Raw genomic sequence first — 20501 nt, 5'->3', positions numbered from 1 at the left:
ACACAAGCAGTCAGGCAAAAAGATGCCATGTGGTGCTTGAGTTGGTCTGCTTAGGGAACAGGAGCCACCCTGGGGCAGAGATTCTGTCAGATCTACAAGGACAGGCTCAGAGGTGGTTGATGCCACACCAGCTTCAGCCAGGGTTGGTTGTATGGGACAATGGCATGACCTTCTCTCTGCCCTCCGACAGGGACACTTGACCCTGAATTTGGTGGTGCAGTGGTTCTTGAGTATCTACCCAGGCTTACAGGATCTCCTGAGGCAGGCCTGAAAAGTCTTTGGTTATTTCCGCTGGTCATACAATGCCAGTGCTTGGCTGGCTGACATTCAATGAGAGTGCAACCTGCCCACCAACCGCCTCATTTGTGACATGCCCATCAGGTGGAACTCAACATTGGCAATGCTGCAACAGCTGCACACACAGCAGTGGGCCATAAATGAGTACCTGTGTGAGTATAGCGCTAGGACAGGATCAGGGGCACTTGGCTTCTTTTCACCAAGTGGGATCCCTTGAAGACTGCCTTTGCTGACTATCCTATTCCTCCTCAATGTTAAGGATGCTTCTAACAGTATTTTTGGTTCAGGACACCACCATCCAAGGCCCAATTTTTCTGCCCCTGTTTAACAGGGGCATGCAATTAAAAATTTGGTTCTAATATTTCACAGCAGGGCCTGTTCCTGTGCCCAACAAGAGTATATGTGAGGGGTTACAGTGTTGTGGCACCACCACCACCAAAGGCCCAATTTTTTTAAAATTAAAAATTAAACAAGTAATTACAATTTGTTATATAATATTTCAATGCTGGGACCGTCCCTGCACCAAACAAGAGTATCTGTGAGAGGTTACAGTGTTGTGGCCCCACCACCACCAACCAAAGCCCAATTTTTCTACCCCTTTTTAACAGGGCCATGTGACTACAATTCTTGAGGGCTTACAGCATTCTGGTACCACCAACACCTAAAGCTCAATTTTCTGCAGAGTATATAGGGCAGGCCGTATAGTATATATATTGCTGTTCAGAGTATACAGTGCCTGGAGGACCCCCACGCCATTTTTAAAAAATTTGGGTGTGAGGTTCCCCTTAATATCCATACCAGACCCAAAGGGCCTGGTAATGGACTGGAGGGGAACCCATGACATTTTTGATTTTCATCTATATTGCCGGGACCCGACAATACATTAAAGCCGCGAGTAGTTTTAAATGACATTTTTTCCTTTAGTAATTTTGCTGTGGTATTGTTCTGAACACAAGCACACTAAGGACACCCCCCAGGCATGATATTTAAAGGAATATTTAATTTTTATTGTTTCACTTTAAGCATTATTAAAATCACTGCTCCTGAAAAAATTTCAGTTTTTAAAACTTTTTTTTTCATTGATATATGTCCCCTGGGGTAGAATCCGGGTCCCCAAACACTTTTTATGGAAATAACTTGCATACAAGCCTTTAAAATGATCACTTTTGATTTTTCACATTCGTGTCCCATAGACTTTAACGGTGTCCGTGTGTTCAAACTAATTTTTTGCCTGTTCTGCTGCGAACCGAACCAGGAGGTGTTCGGCTCATCCCTACACAGTACATTTACATGTATGTCATTCAACCATGGGGCGCATGCAGTGGATTGCAACTCATGGTATTATGGTGAAAACTACTGATGAAAGTATGCAAAAAAATTTAAAAAGTTGAAAATATTTAATAAAAAAATATTTAAAGAGGAGCTCTAGTCTCCCCACCAAAAAAAATAAAAGTCATCAGCTGCAAATACTGTAGCTGCTGACTTTTAATTAGGGTTGTACCGATACTAGTGCTGGTATTGGAACTGATAACGAGCATTTGTGCGAGTACTTGTACTCGCACAAATGCTCCCGATGCCTAATCCGATACCTGGGAATGCGGTGCAACTAGAAGTCAGCAGGCGGAGAGGGTGGAGTGGAGACCGAGTCAACAGGCTGGCAGCAGTGGAACTAGGGGTAAGCTGGCAGGGGTGCAGAGCGCAGCCGCATATTCCATCAAAACCAGTGACTGGAGTCATCACATTTGGTAAAGGAAGTGACGCTCTATGTATCCGTCGGAGGTTAAACATCACAACGCCCATCTTGGTACACCCTGCATTCGGCAGCAGTAAGCCAGCAGCGGAACCATATAGTTAGGGCTGGGTGTAACAAGATGATGGCTACTGCTTGCTGTGGCCAAGTGCAAGGTGTAACAAGATAGGCGTCGCAGCATATAGTATATACTTTATGATACATGACATGAATGATAAAAAGGAAAGGAAGGATTTTGCAATGCTGTATGCCATATGGCATTGCAAAATCCTTCCTTTCCTCTCATCATTAATGTCATTTATTATGCCAGGCCAGCAATTGCTCATCAGTGCCTGTCCATCAGTGCCCATAAGTGCTGCTTATTAGTGCCCATCAGTCAGTACCACCTATTAGTGCTCACCAGCCAGTACCATCTATCAGTGCCCATCAGTGCTGCATAATCAGTGCCACCTATCAGTGCCCATACGTGCTACTGTCACATGACAATAAAAAAAGTAGACGTAATCAGTATCGACGAGTACTTGAAAAAAGTATCGGTACTTGTACTCGGTCTTGAAAAGGGGTATTGGGACAACTCAACTTTTAAAATAAGGACACTTACCAGTTCAGAGATCCCGCGGTGTCAGCACCCCAGCCGATTTTTCAATTGGCTCTCAGGTGCTGCTGCTGCCATTCCTTACAAGGGAAACCGGCAGTGAAGCCTTGCGGCTTCACAGCCGGTTCCCTACTGTGCATGCGAGAAGCGCTCTGCACTTTATGATTGGCCAGGTGGCGGTGGATGGAAGCGGTGGCGCCAAATTTTCATGGAACCTCGCTGCGCCAAAGTCCCCCAGAAGTGGGATGGATGCCTGTCAAAAACAGGTACTCGCTTCCCCCCTCCCCCCTGAAAGGTGTGGCAGTGGAGGGGAAGGAAGCAAACAAGAGGAGTTTCCTCTTTTGGGTGGAGCTCCGCTTTAATTTTTTTAACATACTTTCACCAATCAGTATCCCTGATCACTGCCACATCAGTCATATGATGACACTTTACTGCACTGGTGACAATATGTAAAACAAAACAAAAACAGAATTGTGAAAAATCCCCAAAAATATATTCAGTTTTTCCCAAAATTTGGACAAAATTTACAACTTCAAAAAATTCTCCTTGCCACTAAATAAATACTTTAGACTGTCTACTTTTCAAAAAGAGGTTATTTGGGGGGTATTTGTACTGTCCTGGCATTTTAAGGACCTCAAGAAATGAGATAGGCCATCAGTACATCAGGATTGATCAACTTTAAGATGTATAGCTACCATAGTTGCAGACTTCATATACAGACTTCAAAATACAAAAGACATTTAGCAGAATACATTTTGAAGAAATTTGATTCTATTGGATATGTTTTATAACAGAAAGTAGAAAATATTTCTATATTTTTTTCATTTATATAGCACAAAATAAAAAATCCAGTGGTGATCAAATACAACCAAAATCTCTATTTGTGTGCAAAAAATAATAATAAATTGAATCTGTGTACAGTGTTACATGACCATGCAATTGCCAGTTAAATTAGCACAGTACTCAATAGCAAAACAATGGCCTAGTCATGAACGGAGTAAAAACGACTGGAGGTCAAGTGGTTTACAAAGTGTATCAACTATAGTTTGTGTTATGTACTAGGAGTGCAGAGAGAGAGCACCTAGAGGCAAATCATGAGGAACCTGAAGTGTGGGCGCTTATTGGGGGGGGGGGGGGCTCAGGGTACATGTAGGAGAATTAATCCACAGAACAAACAGAAGACACGGCATTGAATAATGATCCTCAAGGCGGCACTATGGGACAGCAAAGGGGTGATAGTCCACAGGGCAAACAGGGAAGAGCAGTGTTTGGTACAGCAGGGGTTAAAATCCTTGTCACACATGCAGAGTAAGGATGAGCTGAACACCCCCCTGTTCGGTTCGCACCAGAACCTGCGAACAGACCTAAAGTTCGTGTGAACTTTAGAACCCTATTAAGCCCCATACACACGGTCGGACTTGTACAAACTTTTCCGTGGACTTTTGTACAAAGTGTGTTGTCCACAAGTTTGTATTGCATACACACGGTCGGACTTTTTGACAACAAACACGAACGTAATGACGTCACAACGTACTGACGCCGCTTCAAAAGAGGACGTTCAATGACTCCAGCGCCACCTTTGGTCAACTTCTGTATTGTAGTCTGATCGTTTGCAATGGTTCTGAGCATGCGTGTTTGTACCTTGTACAAAAGTCCGATGCTTTTGCGTACACACGGTAGGACTTTGCTCCATCGGACTTCTGTTGTCAAAAAAGTTTGTCCGTTCGCAGAGCCAACAAAAGTCCGATGAAAACAGAAAAAGTTTGTCCGATGGAGCGTACACACAGTCGGATGTTGCTCCAAAACAGCTAATTTGCATGTTTGTTGTCAAAAAGTCCGACCGTGTGTACGGGCCTTTAAAGTCTATGGGACTCGAATGTTCACAATCTAAAGTGCTAATTTTAAAGGCTAATATGCAAGTTACTGTCCTAAAAAGTGTTTGGGGACCTGGGTCCTGCCCCAGGGGACATGGATCAATGCAAAAAAAAGTTTTAAAAACTGCCGTTTTTTCAGGAGCAGTGATTTTAATAATGATTAAAGTGAAACAATAAAAGTGTAATATTCCTTTAAATTTTGTACCTGGGGGGTATCTATAGTATGCCTGTGAAGGGGCGCATGTTTCCCGTGCTTAGAACTGTCCCTGCACAAAGTGTCATTTGTGCAGGAAAAAAAGTCTTTTAAAATCACTTGCGGCTATATTGTCGGCTCCCGTAATACAGAGAACACTCAATGAGTGTTCTCTGTATTAGCCGACAATTCATTCATTAATAATAAAAAAAATAAATAAAAATAAAATAAAAAGCGTAGGGGTCCCCCAAATTCAATTACCAGGCCCTTCAGGTCTGGTATGGATATTAAAGGGAACCCCGTGTCAAATAAAAAAAAATTGACGTGGGGGTCCCCCTAAAAATCCATACCAGACCCTTTATCCGAGCACGCAACCTGGCAGGCCGCAGGAAAAGATGGGGGGACGAGAGAGCGCCCCCCCCCCGAACCGTACCAGGCCACATGCCCTCAAAATCCACTCTTGCTATCCAGCGATGGCTGATCTGATCCAGCGACGGGGAATCTCTCAGTCCAGCGCTGTCCATACATCCGTCTTCTGTCTCCACTGCGGAGACACTGCGGGGATCCCAGCGCTGACGATTCTTATATTAGGAGGGCGGGGCCACCCGTCACCTGACCCCACCCCCGGTGACGCTGGTGAGAGGAGCCAGGAATTCCCTAATGACGTATGGGTGACCCCGCCCCCTCTGATGTAACGGAAACCTGCGTTACATCAGAGGGGGGCGGGGTCACCCATACATCATTAGGTAATCCCTGGCTCCCCTCACCAGCGTCGAGGGGGTGGGGTCAGGTGACGGGTGGCCCCGCCCTCCTAATATAAGAAACGTCAGCACTGGGATCTCCGTAGTGTCTCCGCAGTGGAGACAGAAGACGGATGTATGGACAGAGCTGGACTGAGAGATCCCCCGATGCTGGATCAGATCAGCCATCGCTGGATAGCAAGAGTGAATTAGCCCCACTGGAATCTTTTTTTTATTTTTAATAAAGGAATTTTTGTTTGTCTTATTTAACCATTTTTACGCTTTCTTTGTGAAATGGTAGGGGTACTTTTGTACCCCCTTACCATTTCAAACAGGGGAGGGGGTCCGGGATCTGGGGGTCCCCTTGTTAAAGGGGGCTTCCAGATTCTGATAAGCCCCCCGCCCGCAGACCCCCACAACCACTGCTCAGGGTTGTGGGGATGAGGCCCTTCTCCACATGTCCCCCATGGTGCTTTGAGGGGTCACAGAACCCCAAAGCATCCTCCCAATGTTGAGGGCATGTTGCCTGGTATGGTTCAGGAGGGGGGGCGCTCTCTCGTCCCCCCTCTTTTCCTGCGGCCTGCCAGGTTGCGTGCTCGGATAAAGGGTCTGGTATGGATTTTTAGGGGGGACCCCCACGGCAATTTTTTTTTAAATTTGATGCGGGGTTCCCCTTAATATCCATACAAGACCTGAAGGGCCTGGTAATTGAATTTAGGGGAAACCCCACGCTTTTTTACATTTTTTTTTATCAATGAATGAATTGTCGGCTAATACAGAGAACACTCATTGAGTGTTCTCTGTATTACGGGAGCCAACAATATAGCTGCAAGTGATTTTAAAAGACTTTTTTTCCTGCACAAATGACACTTTGTGCAGGGACAGTTCTAAGCATGGGAAACATGCGGCCCTTCACAGGCATACTATAGACACCCCCCAGGTACAAAATTTAAAGGAATATTACACTTTTATTGTTTCACTTTAATCATTATTAAAATCACTGCTCCTGAAAAAACGGCCGTTTTTAAAAAAAAAATTTGCATTGATCCATGTCCCCTGGGGCAGGACCCAGGTCCCCAAACACTTATTAGGACAGTAACTTGCATACTAGCCTTTAAAATGAGCACTTTAGATTTCTCCCATAGACTTTTACAGGGTGTTCCGGCTTTTCGAATTTGCCGCGAACAGCCCAAATTGTTCACTGTTCGCTGAACAGGCGAACAGGCAATGTTCGAGTCGAACATGAGTTCGACTCGAACTCGAAGCTCATCCCTAGTGCAGAGCAGAGTTTGGTATAGCAGGGTAGCAAGGCACAGTGCAACAGAACAGTCCACCGGGTAGCAACTGCTTTACACACAGTTGACTTCAACAAAACAACACAAAAAAATAATAATAATATTTCTGGCCTCCGCTACGTTTTGGTTGTAAGCTCGGTGATAAAGACAAGGCTTGGGTGCCTCACATTTGTTGTGCTAGATGTGCTGTTGATTTTAGGGCTTGAATTGAAGAAGAAAGGGGTGCAATGACATGGAGCGGACTCATCAAACCCAATGCGTTTTGTCCACAAATACTTCAACTGGGGTGAGTTCAGTTGAAGTCTTTGTGAATAAAATGTGTCTAGTATGATGAGTCAGCTCCATGTCATTGCACCCCTTTCTTCTTTTTTTAATGCTTATAGGATCACTACAAGGAGATATTTTTATTTATGCCCATTATCCTGTTATTTATGTAAGTTTTTTACCATTTAATAAAATCCGTGGCCGCATAGTTTTACACTATGTGGAGGTCCCTTGTTTTTTTATGGATGTTCGAGTTTATAATTTGACCAGTGGCCCAGCTGGTGTGGAGAACCTTGCTGCCTCTCTTAGATACCATCCCTGTGACCATGCTGACCATCATTACTACATGCTTGGTTAAAGCTGTCTTATAGGAAGCACATTCAATCCCCTCTTCTTGGTGGTGGATGCTCTTGTCATAGTGACTCCTTAAGTCAACTTTTGGATTTTTTCCATATTCACCACTGAGTATGAACTTTTGTCTTTCTTCACTATTTTGGACTATTTATTCAGATGACCTTATTTCACTAAATGTTTTCATTTTGCACTCTGCACTTTATAATGCTGATGTCATTATTATTGGCTGTTTAGTTATATTTAGCACTGCACTTTTTGTACCTCATTTTTAAACAGGAGACTTTAGTATCACGTTAATTCACTTTAACATAAGCAGCCAAATGGCAGATAATGTGGCTCAGTACATAAAGCATGCCGACTTGGTCAAGAAGTTATTGTTTGAGTACACATTAGAATGGGCAGGGTGTGTGATCTAGACCAGGGGTCTCCAAACTATGGCCTTCCAGTTGTTCAGGAACTACAATTTCCTAGTCATGTCTGTGAAAGTCAGAGATTTACAAAGCCTCATGGGACTTCTGCAACAGCTGGAGGGCTGTAGTTTGGAGATCCCTGATCTAGACAGTGGAATAACTGTGGTGGTGATTACAGCATTTCAAACTACTAATCTCTTGATTTTTTTTATGCATTCTTGAAAACTTACAGAGAATGCCACTTACAGAGTATTTGGCTAGTGGCTGTTCTGTGGGTGAAAAACAGAATAGAGCTGGTTCAAGCTAAAAGGTCCACAAACCTTAACATTAACTTAACTTTTTAAAACAGTGGTCTTCAGAAGGACATTCTAAATGCACAAAATGCTGCACTTTGAAGAAGATAGGCTAAGTAGCATAAAATCACACTGGTTCCCAATCCTAAAGGCAGTAAAATAAGGCTACAGTGGGCACAAATTAACAAAACAAAATGCTTAAATATTAAAATGATTGCCTTGTCTGACCAATTTCTAATTGGTACCTATTATTGGAACATTCAGTAGGAAGAGTCAGAATTCGACATTCTCAGCTACAATCCCTGAGATGGGATGAAATAGTAAATTCAAAACATGAACGCATGACCAATAAATCTGGAGGAAGTGCATGATGCTATCAAGTCAGGATGGACCAGAATTGGTATATAACATTTCCACAAGGTTATTGAATTCATAGCGTGAGTATCTCAAACTGTTATAAAGTTAAAAATGGGATCCTATTAGATATTTGATTTAATTTATCTAAAAAAGTGGCAATGAAGCAATATGATCTATGACATTTTACAACTCACCTTGGTTTACTAGTGGGTAGAGATTGCATACAAAATACGACGTGACAAGGAGCCACCAATTTACTGGTTTATCTACAGTATTTATGCTGCAGATATTCTTCCTAATGTAAGAGTTATTACCTCCAGTAATGTATTACTGCAAGAATTTCTTAAATGGAAAGGTTCATCTAATATGTAATTATTTTTCCTTATAAACACAGAAGTATTTTATGCTTTTATCATATTCTTTTAAAATGTCACTGGGGTCATGAGCTCTAGAACATCTCCAGTTGCTAATAGCTTTAATCTGAGTAAGAAGCTGCTTGAGTATATTTTTGAGTCAACACTTCCACTTAACCTCTGTGAAAGCTTGTTAGGATAGTCATTATGAAGCTGGCAAGTCGACTTACATGAGAGTTTGTAACATTCAGCAAGAGTTGTTCACTTCTTTATGCTTTGAATATAGCACAATACAAAGAAAATGTTTATTTTATTGCACATGATGTTTCTTTGTCACTCGAAGATAAGATTACATATTTAATTCCAACTATAGTGCAATGATTATGGTGGCTGAGAAACTCTCTTTTGTGCTAGTAATGAATTGATGCTTTGTCAGGAGTCTGGCAAGAAAATCGGCAGACATTTTGGTGCTTGAAGGACACTATGCTTTTATTGCCACTGTAGAATCTTTGTATGATATAACCACTTCAATACAGGGCATTTTCACCCCCTTCCTGCCTAGGCCAATTTTCAGCTTTTAGCGCTGTAACATTTTGAATGACAATTGCACAGTCATGCAACACTGTACCCAAATTAATATTTTTTTCCCCACAAATAGAGCTTTCTTTTGATGGTATTTGATCACCTGTGCGGTTTTAATTTTTTGCACTATAAGCAAAAATAAAAACACAATATTTTGTACTTTTTGCTATAATAAATGTCCCAATTTAAAAACAACTATTTTTTTCCTCTGTTTAGACCGATATGTATTCTTCTACATATTTTTGGTAAACAAAAATCGCAATAAACATATATTGATTCGTTTGCGCAAAAGTTATAGTGCCTACAATATAGGGAATAGATTTATGCATTTTTATTATTTTTTTTTTCTTTTATTAGTAATGGCTGTAATCTGCAATTTTTATTGTGATTGTGACATGCGGGCAGACAGATCGGATACTTTTGACAATATTTTGGGACCATTGACATTTATACAGCGATCTGATTACTGTGTAAATGTCACTGGCAGGGAAGGAGTTAACACTAGGGGGTAATCCAGGGGTTAAATGTGTTACCTTGGGAGTGATTCTAACTGTGGGGGGATGGGACTGATTAGAAGAGGAGACCAATCAGTGTATACTAGGAACACACAATCTGTCTCCTCTCCCCTAACAGGATGTGGATCTGTGTGTTTACACACACAGATCCACGTTCCTGCTCTGTCACCAGCAATCACGGCAGCCGTGCACACGCAGCGGCTACCGTCGGGAAGCCAAGGGTGTCATATGATGCCCGCCCAGGATGGGAGATACCACCTGCGGATGTCATATGTAAATATGCGGGTATTGAAGTGGTTAAACTGGTATTAAAGTCTTGTTTTCTTTTTTTGTTTAAAAATAACAAACATGTTATACTCACCTGTTCTGTGCAATGGTTTTGAACAGAGCTGATTCCTGGCCCCTCCCTCCTGCTGAGTGCCACCATAGCAAGAAGCTGTGTGTCCATTCAAACACAGAGCCTTGGCCCGGCCCCGCACTCTCCCTCTCCTCATTGGCTTACCGACTTTGATTGACAGCAGCGGGAGCCAATGGTGCCCGCTGCTCTGTCTCAGCCAATCAGAAGAGAGAGTCCTAGACAGCTGATGCGATTGTGTAACATTGTGTAACATTGCTGGATCGAGATGTGGCTCAGGTAAATATTAGAGGGGCTGCTACACACAGAAGGTTTTATACAGTATCTTAGTGCATAGAATGTTTTACGATAAAAAAAACTTCTGCCTTTTGAACCACTTTAAGATGGGAAAGTTGGAAGAAAGACTCTGTACAAGGCACAATTGTTGAATTTTCATATAGTGTGTATACAACTTTTGATATCCGATTCAGACTTTCCAAACAAAAATTTCCGAAGGGGCAGACACCAAAATGTTTCTTTTACGTAAAAAGAATGAAGATATTCCTTTAACGTGTACAGTTTTTTGTACAAGAAAAATCAGATACAAAAGATTGCGCATGATCAGAAACAATAAACAACAACAGAAAAGCCTTCGTCGTACAAGTCTTTTTTTGTACATTATTTACATCCTCGGTTCCGACTTGCTGTGATACAGTGAGACAATCCAGAAGTTTTAGCCTTATAGTGTATACCTACCTCTAGGGTTTGTTAGGCTGCTATCATTGCTGGAAGAACAATAGCCTGAGATCTGCACTAATTACAGAGAAAAGGTTGTACCTACTTGTATGATAACAAATTGCAACCATTTTCACTAAACACCTGTGATTGCCATCAATGTACTGTATCAGTGTACTAGAATCTAAATTCTACAATAAATCAAATTTTTTTTTGTTACCAACAAATTAGTTTAAAGTGTTATGCCCTGTACACACGGTTGGACTTTCTGACGGAAAATGTGGAAAATCTGATCGTGTGTTGCCTCCATCTGATTTTTTCCGTTGGAATTTCCAACACACAAAGTTTGAGAGCAGGATCTAAAATTTTCCGACAACAAAATCCGATCGTTTAAATTTCGATCGTGTGTAGACAATTCTGATGGACAAAGTGCCTCACATGCTCAGAATATATTAAGAGACTCCAGCTATTGGCTACTGGTCCGTTTATAGTCCCGACGTACATGTTGTATGTGACCTCGTTAAGAACGATCGGATTTTCCGACAACTTTGTCCGACTGTGTGTATACAAGACAAGTTTGGCACAAAATCTGTCGGAAAAAATCTGATGGATTTTGTTGTCGGAATGTCCGACCGTGTGTACAAGGCATAAGAATGGGGATTTCAAATCCCTGAACTGCTGGACCAACTGCATGGGCACTGACAGGTCAACCTTCCCTGAGGTAAGAACAGTGATAACCTGTGGGGGTAGGGAGCATGTACAGTGTTAATTGACCTATACATTTGTTTTTTATGTAACGGTGAACCAACACTTTAATGCTAAACTGCACATGCACAAGATAACGCGCATGGCGTCATGCACGTGCAATATGAAAATACTGCAAAATCCTGTGAGATCTCTCATCTTGGGTATGGCATCTCCATAGGGGCAGTAGTGATGTTGCCTTCCTAGGGGGCATCTGTGCAGCTGGGGCTATGTCACTAGGGAATAAAAAGAAGTAGACATGAAAAAGGTAAGTAAAGTCTAAATTATTATTTTTTTTAACTGTTGGATGATTTCACATCAACATGTAGATATGAAATTTAGTAAAAGAGGGGAAAGGTCTGCTTCAGAGGAAATTTGATCCTGCTTTATGAAGGTTTTTTGTCTTGCTCTGGGCTAAAGGTTTAGGGTTAAAGAGAAGCAAGGTTTTTTATGACTGAGCTTTATATTTTTCAAGTGAACTATGTAATTATGCTTACCATTCTGTCTTTATGATGTGCAGGGTGCGTGCTTTATCTTTCTTTATAAAGAAATAGGTAGCCTGCAGACAAACTTGTTTTTAATGTATAGCATTGTGGATTTCTTTTAGTGTATTTGTTATACAATTATGGGTGCTGCTGGAAATTAAAGTAGGGGTCACAATGAACAGAGGTGCTTGCATCTGACGTTTAGGTATGTATGCAAATAAAGACATATGCTGTTTTGGAAACATAAGAAATAGGGTTAATGATGTTATTTTTGATGGTTAATAGACCTGAGTATTGGGGAACTTTTGTAGCGTTTATTAGTGATTATCCCCTATTATTTTGCTTTTAACAATACTGTATGCAATGGTCACAACCAAACCAAGTTACATTCCTGTGCCCTAATAAAGTCTTAGTAGAGTAGTGGAAAGTGCTATAGTATTAAAATGCAGCACACTCAGAAAGCTATGCACTACATCATTGATATAGACTGTTATCACCTGGCCAATTCACACAGTTACTGAATGTCACCTCGAATATTTTGGGTAGTCACTAAATGTGGTAGATATTGAAATGGACTGGTAAGGGGTCCAAACCACCCCTGTTAGTCCAGAAAATAACAATTATCCATGACAGATGATCTGACCTGAGAGCAGTTCAAAAGGAGGGAGGAGGCGGAGCTGAGCCGAGAGGTAATGCTGGCTTAGAGCTCCATTCTCAGCAGAACAAGGGAGCCATATAACGGCGGAAGGTAACTTTTTCCCCCCGCACATATATCATACCAAACGGTAGATAAATATCCCTACCTTACATATGTGACATTCGGGGGGGGGGGTCAGAGGAGACTCATCAGGCAGAAAATTAACAAGAAAGTGCCGCCTCACACATACAGCAGTGAGGAGTGAGGAGAACAAACAGACAGCCCCTTCTGCTGCTTTACATAAAGATGTTCTCTCATTAAAGGCACATAGTCTCTCTAATCAAATACCTGAGAAAAATATGTCAGTTCTGGAGAATTTAGAACTTTCCACACAAAAAGACTTATCCCCTCCTGTAACACTGAATCAAATAGAAAATATGCTTCAAAAATCACTAAATAGCAATGCAGATACCATCACCACAAACCTTACTAAAGAAATTAGAATACTTGGTCAGCGTACATCAGCACTGGAAATGAGAACAGACGATCTGGAAAATTATACATCTAACATGACCTCAGAAATAGATTTTCTTAAAGAGGAAAATGACATATTAAAATCCAAATTGGAGGATTTCGAAAATTGTGCAAGACGCTCCAATATACGCATTAGAGGAATACCCGAATCTGTGACTGATTTAAACGGTGCTATTACTGCACTTTTTCAAGAATTACAACCAGCTATCCCACTAGAGCGTCTTGAAATGGACCGGGTTCATAGAGCCCTAGCACCAAAGAAAACAGATTGTCACGATCAGGGGTCAGGCTCGAAGACCAATTGCTCTAGCAGTTGCAGGATTACCACTAACCAGCAGGATAGGAACACAGGCCGTCACCCTGGCAGAAGACACAGGCTCACCTGAGATGCGGAGTCTAAGTACTAATCGGTTTTCACCAGAGCTCCAGATGGTAGAGATGGATTTAGCTGCATGTTAGTACCAGGTCGCGGTCCTCAGGATCGCCCCACCAGGAGGTGAGCAAGCCGGGGTTCAGTAGCGGATAAGCAGGTAAGGATCAAACAGAAGCGTGGTCAGAAAGCAAGCCAAAAGGTCGGTAACGAGTTGTTGCAGATTGGGATCAGGCAGAAGCGTAGTCGTGGAACAAGCCAAGGGTCGATAACGAGCAGTAGCAAATATAAGCGGCAGCAGAGAAGACGGGAGCGAGATGCAGGCTGGAGATGGCACAGTATTCTGGCAAGGAGGAAGTGCAGAGACATGGCTTATATCAGGAAGTTCATGGGAGGAGCAAAGAGTTCAAGGTTCAGCATCTTAGATAGCTCAGAGAGAAGATTCACTGCCAGACACAGCTGAGGTCCCAGGTTCAAGTCCAGGTCCTGACACAGATAGTCCTCCCCAAGAGATTATCGCAAAATTGCATTTCTACCGCACTAAGGAACTACTGCTAAATAGAGATAGAAATAAAGATTCCCTAATTTTCCAGGGTCATAAATATCAATTATTCACAGACCTCTCACAAATCACAATCAACAAAAGAAGAACCCTGAAACCACTACTGCAAATATTACAGCGAAATGACATAATCTACCAATGGGGCTTTCCTTTCTCAGTGCCTTTTACTTTCCAAAGTCGCAAATATATGTGCCGAACAGCTAAGGACCTGCAAACTACTTTACAGAAACTTGGGATGATAAACACATCAAGAGATGCTGCGGACACTCGCCAAAAATCATCCTCATATGCTGATAATCCCTCCTCTGCTTCCAGAAGAGAAGAAGACTACAATCCACAGAAAAGAAGTCGCATACAATCTCCACCTCCGGATCCAGATCTGACTTACACTATGGACTGATAAACACCTGTACTCAGGCTACTATCTTACCTTTTCAACAGAATGGCTACTGCCGAGTTTTTTCTCTGACTTCCAATCAATATTTTTATCATAATCTTATTTAAGTAATGTTCCTAATAATTTAGGCACCTTATTATAACTGTTTTTTTTCTCTCTCTTCTCTTCTCTCTTTGTCTCTGAGGTTGCCTTAATCTTACATTTTTATTTTTATAGAATTACAACATTAGCTGATATTTAAAACCTCCTCCAGAGAATTATTCCTTCCCCTTCCCCTCCTATATACCTTTTATGTTCCTCCCTTACTATATAATACTTACTATAAACATACTTTAGAAGTTATGGTCAAAACTTTAAAATCATATATTTTCTTTTAGACATATTTATATTTTCTTGGGATTAAAATGTTTTCGAATTCTAAAATATATAAGGCCCTTTATTGTCATTCCCACGAGAATATCTTGAAATTCTTCTTTGCTTTATATCATCCGTACTTCAATATGTCTTTTTATTTCTGGTATCAAATAATTTGTCTTATATTCTGTACATGTAATTTATTTTAACATAAAATAAAAACTTTTGAACGAGAGCAGTCCAAAAGCTGGATTGGCAGCAAGCAAATCCTACTTAATTAATCAATTATCTTTTTTGAACATTTCTTTCTGAACTATAACCTTGGTCTCACTCTGCACTATGCTCCCTAAGTTGCAAGAAATCAATACATTTTGGTGGCTTCCCTGCTGGCTTACTTTACTAACAGAATGTCCTCTCCTAAAAAATGACTCTGTTTAGTTAGCTGTGTGGAGCAGTCCACACGGCTAACTAGTACACTGCACCCTTAGGGCACTTTCACACTGAGGCGCTGGGGCTTCATTTTAGGCCGCTAGCGGGGTGCTTTTAACTCCCACTAGCAGTTGCAAAAAGGGTTAAAAGTGGCCATTACTAAGTGCTGGCGCTTTGGCTGTACTGCCCATTGATTTCAATGGATGGGGCTCTTTAGGAGTGGTGTAAAGCGCCCCAAAGATGCTGCATTATTCTATTGGTTACTGATCTGTATGTGAATACTACAGACTAACCAATTTTTGACTTTTGACAGCTTTTATCTGCCCATTATGCTTGTAAAGTTCTTTATAGTTCATAGTTCTTAATGACATTGACTGTATGTTTGGGGTTGTCCTGCTGCAGCATAAATTAGGTGCCGATCACATGCCTCCTTGGGGGTATGGCATGATGGATAAGTATCTGCCTTTATTTCTCAGAATCGAGGACACCATTCATCCTGACCAGATCTCCAATTCTATTTGCAGAAATGCAGCCCCAAACTTGCATGAAACCTTCACCAGGGTCACATGGTAGGTGAGGTTGAAAAAAGACACAAGTCCATCAAGTCCAACCTATGTGTGTGATTATATGTCATTATTACATTGTATATCCCTGTATGTTGTGGTCATTCAAGTGCTTATCTAATAGTTTTTTGAAACTAACGATGCTCCCCGCTGAAACCACCGCCTGTGAAGGGAATGCCACATCATTGCTGCTCTTTTAGTAAAGAACCCTCTATGCAGTTTAAGGTTAAACCTCTTTTCTTCTAATTTTAATGAGTGGCCACGTGTCTTATTAAACTAGCTTCTGTGAAAAAGTTTTATCCCTATTCTGGGGTCACCAGTACGGTATTTGTACATTGAAATCATATCCCCTCTCGAACATCTCCTCTCCAGAGAAAACAAGCTGTAACCTTGTAAGCTTGTAACCTTTCCTCATAACCAGGGCTTTTTTTCAGCTGGAACTTGGTGGAACTCAGTTCCACCACCTTTGGCTCAGACCCTCTGCTCCCTGCTCACCACTATCACTTGTAAACACAGAAGTTCGACTCCTACAAATCTGGTCTCCTGAGTTGCTACCACTGAGTGCAGGATAGGGACAAGGGAGATGTGAGTGTCTGAGGTGCAGTGCGGATGCCAACACCCCCACTGAATCATCTCCCTGCAAGTGAGAGAGGCAGAGCCATCTACAGTGTACGTTGAGTTCCTAGAGCCGGCTGGGAAGAGGGGTGAAAGTGAGATGTGGATGAGAGATGCAGAGGTAAACAGCTGTGATAGAAGGCTGAACACTGCACCCTGCACGTAGCACACCCCGGAACTCTGCACTTGCTCCATTTCCAGCACATCCTTCCTGAGGACTGGTGTCTAGGACTGGACAGCATACTCCAGGTGAGGCCAGACCAGGGTCTTGTAGAGTGGGGGAATTATTGTTTTATCTCTTGAGTTAATCCCCTTTTTAACCTCCCTGGCAGTATGATTATTCCAGATTTTAGGTGCTGAAAGCGATAGCATTATTTTGCATGGAAATTTGGCATTTTATATTGTAGGCCTGCAATTCTTAGAAATAATTCACTTAAATCCATTCAAACAAGAGTCTAATAGACATCCCGGGTATGACAAAATTTGAAATAAGAAATCATAAATGATAATATATATATCTATATTATATATATATAAAATAAAACAAATAACTATAAATAATTATAACAAATAATAATATAATAATAATAAAAATTATTCAATAATGTAATCAAATCAAAAACACTGAAATATGCTGAGTTGCAGAATTGTTGCTGTCATTACTTTTAGACCCCATTTTTCACACCAGGGTGTTTTGCAGGCGCTATAGCGTTAGAAATAGCGCCTGCCATCCGTCCTAAAAAAGCTGCACCTGAGGGCTTTCACACTACAGCGGTGCGCTGGCAGGACGTCAGGGAAAAGTTCTGCTAGCAGCTTCTTTGGAGTGGTGAAGGAGCGTTGTGTTTACACTCCTCCATCGCTGCTCCCCATTGAAATCAATGGGGCAGCGCTGTAATACCGCCGGCAAAACGCCGCTATTGCGGAGTATTGGCGGTGGCTTTAACCCTTTCTCGGCCGCTAGTGGGGGGTAAAAGCACCCTGCTAGTGGCCAAAATGCGCCGCAAATCCAGCAGTAAAACACCGCTAAAAATAACAGTGTTTTACCGCCCACGCTATGGGCGGTGTGGTGTGAATGGGGTCTTAGTGTTTAATGATGAATTTCCCCACTAATTACTATCGTTCAATTCTGTGAGTGATTCTAATTTATTATCGCTGTTTTCTAGCTGGTCTATAACCACTTTTGATGTAAACGGACATTTTTTGGTTGCTATGGACAATCTCCAGTTTCCAGGCATAAAGAACAGTATTTATAATATAAAACTGCATGCAGGACACTGGACAAACCACTAGGGACAAAGGGGATGTGTAATTATTTGATACAGTACTATAATCTGTAAGATTACAGTATACTGTATCTATACTGTGTGTTTTACTTTTTGAATTTGGCAACGCTCGCAGGGAACGGAGCTCTGCGCTGTCACAGATCGAGCGAGAGGGGGACAAGGGGACAAGGTAAGTAAACCCCCTACATGGATCCAGCGATGCGATCCCGAGTCTGGCTCCGGAACACCGTTTTAGGTAATTAAATCTCACCCTGAGCCAGACTCGGGAATACCACCAGGGAGGCTACTGCATGCCAATATTATGTTTACTTTATTAGCAGCAGCTTAGACATTGCTGAGTTTATCATCTACTAGGACCCCAAGGTTCTTTTTCCATCCTTGATTCCCCCAGAGGTTCTCCCTCCAGTGTATAGATTGCATTCATATTTTTTTTCCACCCAAATGCATTATTTTACATGTTTCCACATTAAACCTCATTGGCCATATAGTTGCCCACCCCGTTAATTTGTTCAGATCTACTTGCCAGGTTTTCACATCCTACGGAGAAGTTATTGCCCTACTTAGCTTAGTATCGTCCGCAAATACAGAGATTGAACTGTTTACCCGATCCTCCAGGTCGTTTATGAACAAATTAAATAGGATTGGTCTCAGCACAGAACCCTGGGGGGCCCCACTTTCCACCCCTGACCATTCCGAGTACTCCCCATTTATCACTACCTTCTGAACCCACCCTTGTAGCCAGTTTTCAATCCATGTACACTCATGGTCCATGCCAATGGACCTTACTTTGTACAGTAAACGTTCATGGGGAACTGTGTCAAATGCTTTTGCAAAATCCAGACACATCACGTCTACGAGCCTCCCCTTATCTAGGTGGCAGCTCACCTACTCATAGAAGGTTAATAGATTGGTTTGGCAAGAACGATTCTTCATGAATCCATGCTGATTACTGCTAATGATACCGTTTAAATTACTAAAATCTTGTATACAGTCCCTTATCATCCCCTCCAAGAGCTTGCATACTATTGATGTTAGGCTAACCGGTCTGTAGTTCCCAGGAATATATTTGGCCCTTTTTTAAATATTGGTGCTACATTGGCTTTTTTTCAATCAGCTGGTACCATTCCCCTCAGTAGACAGTCAGTAAAAATAGGAACAATGGTCTGGCAATTACTTGACTGAGTTTGCTAAGGACCCTTGGGTGCAAGCTATCTGGTCCCGGTGACTTATTAACATAACATTTTCCAAGTCTATTTCTAATTCTGTCCTCTGTTAGTCATGAGGGTTCTTCCTGTGATGTTTTGGTTACTGAAGCCCCTGATTCCTTCATGAAGACTAATGAGAAGAATAAATGCAATACCTTTGCCATCTCTCCATCCTTTGTAACCAGATTCCCGTCCTCATTCTTTATGGGACCAATATGGTCTGTCCTCCTTCTTTTACTATTTATATACTTAAAGAATTTCTTGGGATTTTTTTTGCTCTCCTCCGCTATGTGTCTTTCATGTTCTATCTTAGCTGCCCTAATTGCACCCTTACATTTCTTTTTGCATTCTTTGTGAAGTCTGAATGCTGATAATGATCTATCAGCCTTGTATTTTTTGAAGGCCTTCTCCTTTGCTTTTATATGCATTTTTACATTGGAGTTAAGACATCCAGGACTTTTAAAGATATGTGTGTGATGAACCGCACTCCATATTGGTTTGGCAAGAATTATTCTTCATGAATCCATGCTGATTACTGCTAATGATACCGTTTACATTACTAAAATCTTGTATACAGTCCCTTATCATCCCCTCCAAGAGCTTGCATACTATTGATGTTAGGCTAACCGGTCTGTAATTCCCAGGAATGTATTTGGCCCTTTTTTAAATATTGGTGCTACATTGGCTTTTCTCCAATCAGCTGGTACCATTCCACTCAGTAGACTGTCAGTAAAAATAGGAACAATGGTCTGGCAATTACTTGACTGAGTTTGCTAAGGACCCTCGGGTGCAAGCTATCTGGTCCTGGTGACTTATTAATGTTAAATTTTCCTAGTCTATTTCTAATGCTGTCCTCTATTAGCCATGATGGTTCTTCCTGTGATGTTTTGTTTACTGAAGCCCCTGATTCCCTAATGAAGACTGAGGAGAAGAATAAATTCAATACCTTTGCCATCTCACCATCCTTTGTAACCAGATTCCCGCCCACATTCTTTATGGGGCCAATATGGTCTGTCCTCCCTCTTTTACTCTTTATATACTTAAAGAATTTCTTGGGATTTTTTTTTGCTCTCCTCCACTATGTGTCTTTCATGTTCTATCTTAGCTGCCCTAATTGCACCCTTACATTTCTTTTTGCATTCTTTGTAAAGTCTGAATGCTGATGTTGATCTCTCAGCCTTGTATTTTTTGAAGGCCTTCTCCTTGGCTTTTATATGCATTTTTACCGTTAAGCCATCCAGGACTTTCGAAGATATATATGTGTGTGATGAACCACACTCCCTATGGGTTAATACCTTAATTTAAAGTGCATACAGTGCAAAATAAAATGTACAACCACCGGATTCACTCCAATGGGAAAATGAAAACTTGACTAAATGATA

This window comes from Lithobates pipiens, unplaced genomic scaffold (genome assembly GCF_037356315.1).
Source record: "Lithobates pipiens isolate NorthernLeopardFrog02 unplaced genomic scaffold, aLitPip1_a1.2 Scaffold_16, whole genome shotgun sequence".
Lineage (NCBI taxonomy): Eukaryota > Metazoa > Chordata > Amphibia > Anura > Ranidae > Lithobates > Lithobates pipiens.
The sequence above is the reverse complement of the archived record's forward strand: the minus strand, read 5'-3'. Positions refer to the sequence as shown.